Source organism: Aquarana catesbeiana, linkage group LG03 (genome assembly GCF_042186555.1).
Source record: "Aquarana catesbeiana isolate 2022-GZ linkage group LG03, ASM4218655v1, whole genome shotgun sequence".
Lineage (NCBI taxonomy): Eukaryota > Metazoa > Chordata > Amphibia > Anura > Ranidae > Aquarana > Aquarana catesbeiana.
This window is the reverse complement of record NC_133326.1, coordinates 642,763,761-642,779,624: the sequence shown is the minus strand read 5'-3', so window position 1 is coordinate 642,779,624 and position 15,864 is coordinate 642,763,761. Positions and strand designations below refer to the sequence as shown.

At 47.9% G+C, this 15,864-nt stretch overlaps 1 long non-coding RNA gene across 2 annotated transcripts in view; it reads right to left on the bottom strand.

Moving 5' to 3' along the window:
• The window catches only part of LOC141133289 (uncharacterized), a 375,137-nt gene extending 360,944 nt beyond the window's left edge, over positions 1 to 14,193 (bottom strand). Inside the window, exon 1 of one of the 2 annotated variants that reach the window (XR_012243041.1) lies at positions 13,986 to 14,193. This is a non-coding gene — a long non-coding RNA (uncharacterized lncRNA). The remainder of the gene's footprint in view (positions 1 to 13,985) is intronic. The other variant, XR_012243040.1, reaches the window with a different exon arrangement.
• Positions 14,194 to 15,864: the final 1,671 nt, after the last annotated feature.

The window sequence follows — 15,864 nt, the reverse complement described above, 5'->3', positions numbered from 1 at the left end:
TTTGCATTTGTCTCTATTCACTCCTGAGTTTTGCACAGCTCTGCGAGACAGCAGACCCAGGTCAATGACCAATGACCTGACTATCCACTACTGCATTTAACACAGCCCGGTCCTCTCCCTGCCCCCAGACTATAATTGGTGAACAGTGAAGAAGCAACAGACTGATAAGGTCATCCCTCTGCTCACTGTTCCTGCTAACGCGTCCATTTCAAGCACATGAGCACAAACCAATCTACTAACCTTCTATGAGGAGGCAAGTTGCCATCTAGATAAAAGAAGGCCTGTAGGCGTGGTGTATCTGGATTTTGCAAAAGCATTTGACACAGTTCCCCATAAACGTTTACTGTACAAAATAAGGTCCGTTGGCATGGACCATAGGGTGAGTACATGGATTGAAAACTGGCTACAAGGGCGAGTTCAGAGGGTGGTGATAAATGGGGAGTACTCAGAATGGTCAGGGGTGGGTAGTGGGGTCCCCCAGGGTTCTGTGCTGGGACCAATCCTGTTTAATTCGTTCATAAACAACCTGGATGAAAAATGTAATATAATGCATTTGGGTGGCAAAAATATGAATACAATCTATACACTGGGGGGAGAACCTCTGGGGGAATCTGGGATGGAAAAGGACCTGGGGGTCCTAGTAGATGATAGGCTCAGCAATGGCATGCAATATTGGCAAACAGAAGCAAACAGAATATTGGCATGCATTAAAAAGGGGATCAACTCAAGAGATAAAATGATAATGACTCTGGTCCGGTGAGCACTGAACTCATTCTCTCTAGAGAAGAGACGCTTGAGAGGGGATATGATTTCAATATACAAGAGTTTAACAAGACACACGGCCACTCATTAAAATTAGAAGAAAAGAGGTTTAATCTTAAACTATGTAGAGGGTTCTTTACTGTAAGAGTGGTGGTCTCAGCGGGGGGCATTGATAGTTTCAAGAAACTATTAGATAAGCACCTGAATGACCGCAACATACAGGGATATGCAATGTAATACTGACACATAATCACACACATGGGTTGGACTTGATGGACGTGTGTCTTTTTTAAATCTCACCTACTATGTAACTGTAGCACAGCTGATTCTTGGGGTGTGTATGAGGGACAACTTCTCCTGATTTATTGAAAACCGTGGGGGGCTTTTCAATAATTATAGGGCTTAAAGTGTTACTAAACCCAGGACCCTGCATTCACTATAGCTGGTCTCCCACAGTACACATGGGAATGCAATTATTTTAGTAAATATAAACTGATAAATAACTTTTCTCGTCAGCAATATATATAGCAGTCTTGAGACTTCTATCAGTGTCTGGTTAAAGCTTGTAGTTTTCATTCTACTCTGACCTATGAGGCTGCAGGACCCCTGACTCTCTGTCTGGACAGTGCTAATTGGCCCTGTGCTGATCACATGCACTCTCTCAAGAAAAGAAAAAACTCTCTAGCAATACACACCAAACTGAGCATGTGCAGAGTGCCTCCAAAAGCTCTGTCCTATCAGGGGATGGATTAGGGACAGTGGAAGAAGGGGAGGATCAGAAAAGAGAGGGGGATTAACTCCTTAGGTTCCACAGTGAGTATACCAAGCATGCTTTACTGCATACACTGTACATATACAGACTGATTTTACTGTTGTGGGTTTAGTAACACTTTACTGTCTTCCCATTGAGGTGAATGATCAAACTACTGTCATTTTTTAAGGGTCATTTCACCTCTAAGAAGTGTAAAAAAAAAAAAAAAGCAAACAGCTTACATACACGGATTGAATACATATAGGATAGCTGTATTACCTGCCAAAGGATTTGTAGTTCTTTTCATTCAGCTCTGTTTAGCGGGGGGCAGAAACCTGACCTTCCTCTGCTGCAATTTCACTTTCACTTACAGGCTTGCTCTCTTGCCCCTACCTTGTAACTGGACATTGAAATGAGAAAACAGCACAAGAATATTTTTTACATGGGGTCAGCAGCAGTGGTAATTTTTTACAACCAACTGCCACTGCTGCTGACCCTGTGTAAAAAATATCTGTAATACTTATGTAGTTTTAGTCATGTGATCTCACAGCCCTCGTATGTCAGTGAGCGGTGGCTGCAGGGGAGAGGAGGGAGCACCAACAATGCCTGGGACATTGGGGGGCTATGAGTAAGATCAGGGCTCCCAGAATTACCAGCCGTTGTCGAGTCCTCCCTCCTCTCCCCTGCAGCCACTGCTCACTGAGGCTTGGCTCACACTACTACTAAGTACGCACATCTTTTTTACACAGGTTAGGCAGGATAGGTAGCAGTTTTAGGCTGGAACTCCACTTTAATTCAACTATTTTCACTATTGCATTAAAAAAAACATGTAATAGTAAATTAATAATTACAGTGCAGCATTAATGTTTGCCTTTTATATCTGGAGTTCAGCATTGATGCAGATGATATAAAAAAAATTGAAATGGCCTTGGTTACTAAAAGCTTTTGAATGGCGTACATCTAGTGACTCATGTACCCCAGCCACACAGCTCATGCGGGTCCTTGGGTTTCCATTACAGTTAAATAAAAAAAAATCTATGGCCTCCGAAGAAAAAAACATGTGCTGCAGCACTTAAAGCTTAACTCTGGGCACAAATGTTTTTATCTAAATATATTCTTCAATAGCAACAAAGAACCACACTGCGTGTCCACCAAATGCTTTTACAAACTCAGATATTACCTAAAAGTAGAAGTGATATCATCACTGAGATTTGCATAGCCTGTGCAGAGAGCAGAGCTGTGGGAGGGCCCAAGCAGGCTCCACTCACTACAGGCTGCATGCAGAAAACTGAAGAGAGGGGCGGAGACAAGACCAGTCACCCTGCACAAGGAGCGAGAGTGGCACTGGGCGGTCTTTATTACAGGAAGCTCCTGTACAGAGGGAGAGTTTCACTCAGGATTACTACCCACCTCCGAGCACCGTTCCTTGGTTCCACCCCTACCCACCTCCAAGCACATTCCTTAGTTCCACCCCTATCTACCTCCGAGCACCGTTCCTTGGTTCCACCCCTACCCACCTCCGAGCACGTTCCTTGGTTCCACCCCTACCCACCTCCGAGCACCGTTCCTTAGTTCCACCCCTATCTACCTCCAAGCACCGTTCCTTGGTTCCACCCCTACCCACCTCCAAGCACTGTTCCTTCGTTCCACACCTACCTACCTCCGTGCACCGTTCTTTGGTTCTACCCCTACCCACCTGCGAGCACCATTCCTTGGTTCCAACCCTACCCACCTCCAAGCACGTTCCTCGGTCCCCCCCCCCACCCACCTCCAAGCACGTTCCTTAGTTCCACCCCTATCTACCTCCGAGCACCGTTCCTCGGTTCCACCTCTACCCACCTCCGAGCGCGTTCCTTGGTTCCACCCCTACCCACCTCCAAGCACCGTTCCTTAGTTCCACCCCTATCTACCTCCGAGCACCGTTCCTTGGTTCCACCCCTACCCACCTCCAAGTACTGTTCCTTAGTTCCACCCCTAACTACCTCCGTGCACCGTTCTTTGGTTCCACCCCTACCCACCTGCGAGCACCATTCCTTGGTTCCACCCCCACCCACCTCCAAGAACCGTTCCTTGATTCCACCCCTACCCACCTCCGAGCACCGGTCCTTGGTTCCATCCCTATCCCAGTCCCTCCCTGTTTACAGAATACAGAACCAAGTACCATTTTGTGGTGCTAAGTATTCTGTATGGAATTTGAAATTAATAACAAGGAAAGGCAGTAAAATAGATCCCCTGTGGCTAGCAAGAATGGGCCCCACAGCGACAATAGACACCCCCCCCAACAACAGACTCCTAACAGCCAGCATCAATAGACCCTCCAGCAGCCAGCAACAATAGACCCCTCCCTCAACAGTAGATCCATCCCAGCAACAATAGTCCCCAGTAACATAAGATCCCCTCAGCAACAATAGATCCACCACTAGCAACAACAGACCCCCCCATAGGAATAGATCCCTTCCAGCAAGAATAGATTCCCCAGTAGCCAGCATCAATAGACCCTCCAGCACACCCCAGCACCCCTTGCCATTACATACATTTAGTGCCCTGCATTCCCCCTGAAAAAAAGCCCTTATTATTGCACAGATCTGGAAGAAATAAAGCACACCATAGGTGCGCACAGCCTATTGCATTAGGGTGTGCATCCCAAAACTCAAACACATATGTGTGTGTGCATGTGTATATATATATACTGATAGTGTCTGTAGAGCAATGGACAGTGTCAGTAGGGTAAAGATTGGTGTCAGTAGGGCAGTTGATGGTGTCAGTAATTTTGGTGTCAGTAGGGCAGTTGATGGTGTCAGTAATTTTGGTGTCAGTAGGGCAGTTGATGGTGTCAGTAATTTTATTTTTATTATTAGATTTTTTTTAAATGTTATTTCTTTTATTATTCTTTTATTTTAGGAGCCCTGTTAGGGGGCTTAGTGAAATATCAGGGGTGAAATAAACAGGGGGTATCTGCACCACACAGAGTGATTAGGGTGCACCCAGGCACATCTGGCACACCCTGTGCGCACGCCTATGAATTGTAATTATAGTTGCATCTGCAGTTATAGTTCTTGTATTCCCCCTGCAAAGTCATGAATATCTGTTGATCCTGCAGCTGAAATTCATTTATTTCAGCTTCCTGTGATGGTGTGGCAACAAGGCTGCACTGCTCCTGAATTCAAAGCAGAGTTGCCACTCTCATGTAGGATGTGTCTGCTTGTACAGCAGTCTGATGAGGAGATGCTGCTGGGGGATATCAGCATTGTCACTGCTGATTCACAAGTCGCTAGCTAGTCAATCAGCACCTGGCCACACCTAGTCCTGCCCACTGCTTTCTGGATTGACAGCACTGCTGACACCCTCCCATGTGAGCTGCAGTGTCTAGGACGGGGCACACAAGAGACACAAATGAAGGAAGATTTAATTCAGGGAAGGGGAAGAAAAAGTTTATTGTTTACTTTAAGAGGCTAGTGAATCACATATTAACCGGATTCGTCACTTTCAGAAACCAAAGATTGCCCTCTGTTGACAACACTGCATCATAAAAAATGTTATTCCTTGTCCGATGTCTGACGCAGTTCACCCTTTTGGGTAGGGTTGCCACCTTTTCTTAAAGCCAAACCCGAACAAGGAGAGTAGTAATGCGGTGCCCATAGCGTGCCGCAGCGCAGTGGGTGTGGCCAAATTGCTTTTGCTGACATGATTGCCCTGCCCCCCCCAGTAATGCCAAACCTGCCCCCAGACAGCTGCCTGCAGCTCCCGAATGGCAACAGATTTGTGTGTGACTATCATGGTTACTTGGGGAGCCACAGTCCGATCTGAATAATGTGTCCGGGTTTGAGTCTGCCTGAGATCCGGACACATGATTCCAAACCGGACTGTCCGGGTGAATCCTGTACAGGTGGCAACCCTACTTTTGGGTTTAATCGCAGAGTGCAGTGCTGTTTCTTTCAATTCATCTAACTGTGGATTTGGCTCTTGTTTTAGACTGTAATACAGGAGCCTTTAGTTGTACTTTAAAGCTTTATAATAGCCAAGACCAAAATGTATTATATAGCAGCTTACCAATCATTAGATGTGGTGGCTGCATTTGTTTTCTTTTTTTTTAGGCTTTTCCCCCTCTGATTTCACTTGGTGATCTGTCCAATAACATACCTCCCGTATTAGAGTGCCCCAGCTCTGGATGAAGGAGCACAGGGGGCACAGCAGACAGCAGTATTGTCAGTCTGGGGGAGGGGAGTGCTATATGGAATAGCAGATTTAAAGTGTTGCTAAACCCAGGACCCTACATTGACTAGCCGGTTTCCCTCAGTACACAGAACATGGAAATGCAATTATTTTAGAAAATATAAACGGCTAAATACCTTTTCTCATCAGCAGTATATAGCAGTCTTTTATCAGTGTCTGGTTAAAGCTTATAGGAGGACTGTCCTATGAGGCTGCAGGACCCCTGACCCTCTGTCTGGACAGTGGTGATTGGCCCTGTGCTGATCACATGCACTTTCCCCAAAAAACTGCTTACTGGACAATGAAGGAGCTGCAACACCCTGAACAGTCATCATTCTTCTTATTCTTACTGACCAGTCATCATTCTGCTAATTCCTGACCAATCATCATTCTGTCCCTTCTTACTGACCAGCAGCGGCGTACCTAAGGGGGGGGGGGTGTTCCGGCCCGGGTGCCACACACTGGGGGGGGGGGTGCCAGGCCGGCTATCAGAGCCGGGACAAGTACAGGTATGAGGGGGCTGAGTGCGTACAGGTATGAGGGGGCTGAGTGCGTACAGGTGTGTGGGTGGGCTAAGAGTGTACAGGTATGAGGGGAGCTAAGTGCGTACAGGTATGAGGGGGCTGAGTGCGTACAGGTATGCGGGGGCTGAGTGCGTACAGGTATGAGGGGGCTGAGTGCGTACAGGTATGAGGGGGCTGAGTGCGTACAGGTATGAGGGGGCTGAGTGCGTACAGGTATGAGGGGGCTGAGTGCGTACAGGTATGAGGGGGTTGAGTGCGTACAGGTATGAGGGGGCTGAGTGCGTACAGATATGAGGGGGCTGAGTGCGTACAGGTATGAGGGGGCTGAGTGCGTACAGGTATGAGGGGGGCTGAGTGCGTACAGGTGTGTGGGTGTGTAGATGGGCTAAGTGCGTACAGGTTTGAGGGGAGCTGAGTGCGTACAGGTATGAGGGGGGCTGAGTGCGTACAGGTGTGTGGGTGGGCTAAGTGCGTACAGGTGTGTGGGTGGGCTGGGTGCATACAGGTATGAGGGGGGCTGAGTGCGTACAGGTATGAGGGGGCTGAGTGCGTACAGGTATGAGGGGGGCTGAGTGCGTACAGGTGTGTGGGTGGACTGAGTGCGTACAGGTGTGTGGGTGGACTGAGTGCGTACAGGTGTGTGGGTGGGCTGAGTGCGTACAAGTATGTGGGCGGACTGAGTGCGAACAGGTGTGTGGGTGGGCTGAGTGCGTACAGGTGTGTGGGTGGGCTGAGTGCGTACAAGTGTGTGGGTGGACTGAGTGTGTACAGGTGTGTGGGTGGACCGAGTGCGTACAGGTGTGTGGGTGGGCTGAGTGCGTACAGGTGTGTGGGTGGGCTGAGTGCGTACAAGTGTGTGGGTGGCCTAGTGCGTACAGGTGTGTGGGTGGGCTGAGTGCGTACAGGTGTGTGGGTGGGCTGAGTGCGTACAAGTGTGTGGGTGGGCTGAGTGCGTACAGGTGTGTGGGTGGGCTGAGTGCATACAGGTGTGTGGGTGGGCTGAGTGCGTACAGGTGTGTGGGTGGGCTGAGTGCGTACAAGTGTGTGGGTGGCCTAGTGCGTACAGGTGTGTGGGTGGGCTGAGTGCGTACAAGTGTGTGGGTGGACTGAGTGTGTACAGGTGTGTGGGTGGACCGAGTGCGTACAGGTGTGTGCGTCGGCTGAGTGCGTACAGGTGTGTGGGTGGGCTGAGTGCGTACAAGAGTGTGGGTGGCCTAGTGCGTACAGGTGTGTGGGTGGGCTGAGTGCGTACAGGTGTGTGGGTGGGCTGGGTGCATACAGGTATGAGGGGGGCTGAGTGTGTACAGGTATGAGGGGGCTGAGTGCGTACAGGTATGGGGGGGGCTGAGTGCATACAGGTGTGTGGGTGGGCTGAGTGTGTACAAGTGTGTGGGTGGGCTGAGTGCGTACAGGTGTGTGGGTGGGCTGAGTGCGTACAGGTGTGTGGGTGGGCTGAGTGCGTACAAGTGTGTGGGTGGGCTAAGTGCGTACAGGTGTGTGGGTGGGCTCAGTGAGTACAGGTGTGTGGGTGGGCTGAGTGCGTACAAGTGTGTGGGTGGCCTAGTGCGTACAGGTGTGTGGGTGGGCTGAGTGCGTACAAGTGTGAGGGTGGACTGAGTGCGTACAGGTGTGTGGGTGGGCTGAGTGCGTACAAGTGTGTGGGTGGCCTAGTGCGTACAGGTGTGTGGGTGGGCTGAGTGCGTACAGGTGTGTGGGTGGGCTGGGTGCATACAGGTATGAGGGGGGCTGAGTGCGTACAGGTATGAGGGGGCTGAGTGCGTACAGGTATGAGGGGGGCTGAGTGCATACAGGTGTGTGGGTGGACTGAGTGCGTACAGGTGTGTGGGTGGGCTGAGTGCGTACAAGTATGTGGGTGGACTGAGTGCATACAGGTGTGTGGGAGGATTGAGTGCGTACAGGTGTGTGGGAGGATTGAGTTCAAACAGGTGTGTGGGTGGGCTGAGTGCGTACAGGTGTGTGGGTGGGCTGAGTGCGTACAAGTGTGTGGGTGGGCTGAGTGCGTACAGGTGTGTGGGTGGGCTGAGTGCGTACAGGTGTGTGGGTGGGCTGAGTGCATACAGGTGTGTGGGTGGGCTGAGTGCGTACAGGTGTGTGGGTGGGCTGAGTGCGTACAGGTGTGTGGGTGGGCTGAGTGCGTACAGGTGTGTGGGTGGGCTGAGTGCGTACAAGTGTGTGTGTGGCCTAGTGCGTACAGGTGTGTGGGTGGGCTGAGTGCGTACAGGTGTGTGGGTGGGCTGAGTGCGTACAAGTGTGTGGGTGGGCTGAGTACGTACAGGTGTGTGGGTGGGCTGAGTGCGTACAGGTGTGTGGGTGGGCTGAGTGCATACAGGTGTGTGGGTGGGCTGAGTGCGTACAAGTGTGTGGCCTAGTGCGTACAGGTGTGTGGGTGGGCTGAGTGCGTACAGGTATGAGGGGGCTGAGTGCGTACAGGCGTGTGGGTGGTCTGAGTGCGTACAGGTATGAGGGGGCTGAGTGCGTACAGGTGTGTAGGTGGGCTGAGTGCGTACAGGTATGAGGGGGCTGAGTGCGTACAGGTGTGTGGGTGGGCTGAGTGCATACAGGTATGAGGGGGGCTGAGTGCATACAGGTATGAGGGGGGCTGAGTGCGTACAGATGTGTGGGTGGGCTGAGTGCATACAGGTGTGTGGGTGGGCTGAGTGCATACAGGTATGAGGGGGGCTGAGTGCGTAGAGGTATGATCAGTGAGGGGGGGTGCCAGATGGGGGAGGTGGTGCCAGATATAGGATCTGCCCCGGGTGCCAAATGCTCTAGGTACGCCCCTGCTGACCAGTCATCATTCTTCCTATTCTGCTCTCTGTTCCTGTCACCAAGCTCCCAATAAGATGACTAACAGAAGTGTACCCCATACAGCAGAGCCTCATTATCTGCTACAGACGACACTCCTTCCAGTTTGGGGTCCTGCTGTGCATGGAATTACAAGGATCTGATATAAAAGTAAAGACAGTTACTTATACACGTTACATATAAAAATACATTAGTTTTTTAAAAGTTGAAAGGATTTCCCTCAAGTGCCAGCTTTCTCTCCGTCTTATTGCCGGCAATACATGCATTCATTTTATCTTAAATCAGTTGCCCAAAATAGGTCTTCCCACCGTCAAGGGGAGCTGGGCCCATGCTGCTGGGCTCCATAGCAGTCACATAAGCAGCCCATGCATTTGATGCAAGAGTTTTCTGGCATGTGAGACTTATGGACCAGCATCAATTAGAACTGACACAGACAATATTGGAACCTCCAGCCAGCAGCCTAATACAAATGTCCTTGTAGGCCATAATAACACGTGTAGTTCTTTAAACACTCTTTGACCCAAGGTCTGGATTACCCATTAAAGCTGAAGTTCACATATACTTTTTCTTGTATGGTTGCATTGTTCCAGCTTGGACCAAGTATGCATATCTCATCCAAAAACCACACAAATCAATCTCCTGCGCTGTGTAGTGTGCCTCTATACAACTGTGAGCTCTTTGCTTTGACGCTTAGTAATGAATAATGCACTTCTCACTGCCCTCCACACACAGAGGAATCCGAAACACTGGAACATGAAAAGAAACAGAAGGCACGTGGATCTAGTGCATTATCCTCAAACAAAGCTATTTATTTAAATACGAAGGTGGGTATTATACTCGCAAACAAAGACTTGATAAAAGCATGTCTTGCTGGTCCTCCACATGAGTACATGAAACTGTCCACATCACATGGGACTACCCCTGTGGAGGCATAGGCTGGCTAACGCATTTCGAGAAAGAGGCTCTGAGGAAGAGGAATTTGTTTGTGAGTATAATACCTACCTGCGTATTTAAATAAATATCTTTGTTTGAGGATAATGCGATAGGTCCACACGCCTTCTGTTTCTTTTCATCTTCCTATGCATATCTCATTACCTGAAGGTATATGAAATTACTGCGCTAACCCAAATATTAATTAAAGCAGCTCACAAAAAAATTGACAAAATTTAAAAGGATGTGTAACAAACTGTAGCGCTGAAGTGATAACAAACCATATAAAGTGCAATATGTCATACAGTGATGAAAACATGTGATAATATAATAAGTCTTACAGTGATGAGAAACTTGTATGATAAAAATATACAGCGCTGGAAACAAAAATAAAAGTTCCAAAGGCCAGAAGTAATAATGGATCACTGTATAGTGAAGTGAGTTCAAATGAGATAGAACATGGAAATAGTCCACCCTTACAGCCGAATTGGTATTCAGAAGTAGGATGAAAGTCCATTGGGACGAAACACGTCAGGCTTTGCTTTTCAGCTCCCCACATTGCTTTTACCTTGTGATCACAATTTTATATACACATCTATGGATCGATGTTGGTATTTTAAATAAACCCATCCGTTTTGATCTACACCATATGGAGGCATTTTTTCTTTCCATATCCCTGCTGATGAGAGTGTCTTGCTTTCACTGTCTGTACCTCCATTGACCACCAATGTTCTGGCATTCTCAGCATGATTGACTCACTGTGGCTGGCATGTGAGTCCACTTCATTCGATAAGAGTATTTACCCTTACCCTTGGTGGAGGTCTCACCATCCCCGATGTCCTGTGTGCTGTCATGGTTGTTTTATCTTACTTCTGAATACCAATTCTGCTGCAAGGGTGGACTATTTCCTATGTTCTGTTCTATCTCATTTGAACTCACTTCACTATACAGTGATCCATTATTGGTTGTGGCCTTTGGATCTTTTATTTTTGTTTCCAGCACTGTATATTTTTATCATACAAGTTTCTCATAACTGTATGACTTATTGTATTATCACATGTTTGCATCACTGTATGACATATTGCACTTTATATGGTTTGTTATCACTTCAGCGCTACATTTTGTTACACATAACTCATTACCTGACTGATCCCTGTGGAAACCAAAAATCACTATAATAATTGCCTCTACTACCATGTGCCGAGCAGCTGCCCTTCTGTATAGTAAACACAGGGGTGCTTGCTACCATTTAAAGAATGAGTTGTTTTTTGCAGTGATTGGATGAGGTGGAGATTATGACATCACCAATTTGTTTGCTGCAGCCTCCATTGTTTGTTTATATCCCTCAAGTCCAAGATGAAGGTGGACAAGCCCCCAAAAATATCATGAGGCTGTAATGGGCCTGCATGGCCAGGACAGAGGCTAAGAGCACAGGATTTAAATAAATAGAGGCCACAGCTGTTAGATCTGGGTAAGTGGAGGGGTTGGTATGATCCAAGCAGGGTACCATTGTTGGGCTGATGTCCTAAGCACAGCCCAACAATGGTGCCCACCTTGGATCCCAACATGAAGGTGGACAAGCCCCATCAAGTACTGTGAGGTTGTAATGGGCCTGCACGGCCAGGAGAGAGGCTAGTGGTACAGTATGTAAATAAATGGAGGCCACAGCTGTTGGATCTCAGTAAGCAGAGGGAATATTGGGATCCAAGCGGGTCACCATTGTTGGACTGATGGACCAAAGTGCACTCATTCTTTTTGTCCCTTTCCCCTGAGCTAACTAATCCCATCTTCCCCCTTGACAGATGTTTGCCTACCGAGATTTGATTGCCGCAACCTCTATTGTTTATTTACATCCTTCAAGTCCAAGATGAAGGTGGACAAGCCCATAGAATACTATGAGGCTGTATTGGGCATGCATGGCCAGGACAGAGGCTAGTGGCACAGGATGTAAATAAATGGTGGCCACAGCTGTCGGATCTCAGTAAGCAGAAGGAATGTTGGGATCTAAGCTGGGCACCATTGTTTAGCTGATGTCCTAAGCACAGCCCAAAAATGGTGCCCCGCTTGGATCATAAGATGAAGGTGGACAAGCCCCATAGAGTACTTTGAGGCTGTAATGGACCTGCATGGCCAGGGAAGAGGTTAGTGGCATGGGATGACAATAAATGGAGGCCACGGCTGTTGGATCTCAGTAAGCGGAGGGGATGGTGGGCACCATTGTTGGGCTGATGCCCCAAAGCACAAAGTGCACTTATCCTTTTTGTCCCTTTGCCCTGAGCTAAACAATCTCATCCTCCCCCTCTACGGATGTTTGCTTACCGAGATTCGATTGTCACGGCCTCCATTGTTTATTAACATCCCTCAAGTTCAAGATGAAGGTGGAAAAGCCCATAGAATACTATGAGGCTGTAATGGTCCTGCATGGCCAGGACAGAGGCTAATGGCGCAGGATAACAATAAATGGAGGCCACAGCTATTGGATCTCAGTAAGCAGAGGACATAGTGGGATCCAAACGGGGCACCATTGTTGGGCTGATGCCCCAAAGCACAAAGTGCGCTTATTCTTTAGGTCTCTTTGCCCTGAGCTAACCAGTCCCATCCTCCCCCTCTACGGATGTGTGCTTACTGAGATTCAATTACCATGGCCTCCATTGTTTATTTACATCCCCCAAGTTCAAGATAAAGGTGGACAAGCCCATAGAATACTATGAGGCTGTAATGGGCATGCATGGCCAGGACAGAGGCTAGAAGCGCAAGATGTAAATAAATGGTGGCTATTGTTTTCAGATCTCGGTAAGTGGAGGTGATAGTGGGATCCAAGCGGGGCACCATTGTTAGGCTGATGTCCAAAGCTCAATTCAACAATGGCATCTTGCTTGGATCCCAAGATGAATGTGGATAAGCCCCATTGAGTACTATAAACTGTAATCGGCCTGCATGGCCAGGGCAGTGGCTAGTGGCGCGGGATGTAAATAAATGAAGGTCACACCTGTCGGATCTCGGTAAGCGGGTGGGATGGTGTGATCCAAGTGGGGCACTAATATTGGCATTGGCACAGCCCAACAATGGCTCCCCACTTGGATCCCACCATCCCCTCCACAGATTTATACTTATGGAGATCAGTAATTATTTACATTCTGGACCAGTAGTCCTCTTAGGTCATCAGTTGCCTTTAATCCAGCCCTGGTTTGACCAATATAATTTAATTCAATGTGTCATAGGCTGGCTAGCTTTCCTACAAGCATTACTGATATATAATAGCATTTCTGCAAAACAGTCAGACCTTTCCATCTAAAACAAAACCCCCTTGCCCTCATTTTAGATATCTAATGCTACAAACATGCCATTGATCAAGTTAGCTAGTGTTAGCCCAACATATAAAAAATTTATGAATTTTCCAAGTCGAAAAGAAAATCTGGTCATTGCGCCGCCCTGTCCACCTGTGCAATCCAAAAGTTTGCTCAGTGAACAGATCCAACCAAAGACCACCTTGCCGATCTTTCCACGTACGACCAGCCGAGACCACCACCACTTCCTTTGGTCCAATAAGACTGTCAGCTCTGCAGCACAGGAGGAGCATGCCGTGTGTGCAAATGCTGCAGTGTGATCCCACAAGGCATGAAAACACCGAACGATGTGCAGCTTCAAAGCTGCTTCTCGGGGGGGGGGGTTTTGCACGGGGCAACTTCTAGCTCACCGGCTAACTGCGGTAAACGGAGACGGAAGGTATCGCTCGGTGTAAACAAGTCTAGGGGGCAGAAAACAGAAAAGCAGAGGGGAGATCCAGCTGCGGCAGAAGGTTCTCCAAGCTTCAAACACATCCTATTACAATGCTGCTAGCACGCTGCTCCATTCCATCCTATTCATCTCACTAGAACACTCAGCCAGGGCTTCCCAATGTTTTAGCCTTTTGTCTGGGAAAATAAAAGGAGAAAGGAGGATGGTGCCGGAGGAGAAGTGAGGAAAGCGGAGGGTCCTACCTTGCAGGAGAGGGGGAGAGATGTCAACGTTCTGGATGCATTAGTAAGTGAGCCTGTCTCCCGGAGAAAGCCAACTGTCAGGGAATCCTTTGTTGACTGTCTGTTATGTGGGCTGTGAGTGTGCGTGTGGCATCTCCTTATAGGGGGGAGACAGTAAGCAGCGGCACAGCTAGGAGGTGCGCTCAGAGGTATAGCTTATTAATTTCCATTCACTGCTAGGAGAGGGGCCTGATATTTAATTAAGGGGGGGGATGATGTGTATAGGGAGGAGTTACATGGAGGGGTATACGAGTGAGTGAAAGGGGTTACATGGGGCTATGGGAGGAGTAACATGAACAGGTTGTACAGAGTAACACAAGGAGGTAAATGGAAGGCAGGAATAGGGAAACCATTCCAATTTAGGAGAAGGGTACTCAATCGCATTTTTAGCAGCGTCAATGGTTGCATAAGGATTGCAAAGAGCTTAAAGAGGTATTAAACCTAAAAACAAAAAAAATTGCACATTGCAACTAATTAATTCTTAGATGTAATGGCTGCATTATTTTTCTTTTTTTTTTTTTTTACTTCATTTTCACCTGGCAATCCAGCCAGTAAGGCAGTTAGTTAGAGGGTTGGGACAAAGCGTTTAAAGCGGTATTTAACCCAAAACCAAGAATGTAACATACTGCAGCTCACCGACTATTAGATGTGATGGCTGCATTCGTTTTTTGTTTTTTTTTTCTACTTTTTTTCACCATGGTAAATCGGTTAACCACTTGCCGACCAGCCGTCGTCATTATACTGCGGCGTGCCGGCTCGTTCCCGCAAATCGCCGTAGCTGTACGTCAGCCCTTTAAATAGCTATAGCAGGCGCCCGCTGCACGGCAGGGGGGGGGCTGATGCGCGTGGCCGGCGGACAGGGATCTGTCAATGTAAACAGACAGATCCCCGTTCTGACATTTTTTTTTATCGCTCTTTTTTTGTTTATAGCGCAAAAATTGAAAACTGTAGAGGCGATTAAATACCACCAAAAGAAAGCTCTATTTGTGGGGAAAAAAGGACGTCAATTCTGTTTGGGTACAGCATCACACGGCCGCGCAATTGTCAGTTAAAGCGACGCAGTGCCGCATAGCAAAAAAATGGCCTGGTCATTAAGGGGGGAAATTGTCCGGTCCTTAAGTGGTTAATTTTCAGTTCACACCACAAAAACGTGCTCCAGGTCCGTTACGGATGCGTTTCTGCATGCACGTTTTTGGCATATTCCGGTGCGTTTTTGATGCGTTTCCACATGCAGTCCAGTTTATTTTTTCTTCTCTTTCCCTATTTTTTTTTCAGGGCCGGTTCACACCACATGCAGTCCAGTGCATTTTTTTTTTCAGTATCAAAAAACATGGAAAGTAGGTTATTTGGTTTTGAATGGCATAGTTCACACCAGTGCTTGCAGTTCCAGTGCATTCCAGTTCATGAAAAAAAAAGAGAACATGCTGCATTTTTCCTGCACTGGACTGTACTGGAACACTGTAAAACGCATCAAAAACGCACTGTAACACACATGTCCTTATTTAACGTTAAGAATTAAAGAGAGGGGAAAAACGCACTGGAATGCTTCAAAAATGCGCAATGCAGAAAAGCATCTGGAACGCATCCAGACTGTGTTTCTATGGTGTGAACTGGCCCTCACTGTTCTGGGGTCTGGTGCGTTTTTGATGCTTTTTACTGCGTTCCAGTCCAGTGCAGGAAAAAATGCAGCATATACAACTTGTGTTTTCTGGAACTGACCGCACTGGTGTGAACTATGCCATTGGAAACCATGTAACCTACTTTCCATGCCTTTTTGATGCAGAAAAAACTGGACTGCACATGGTGTAAACTGGCCCCAAGGGCTAGTTCACACCATAGA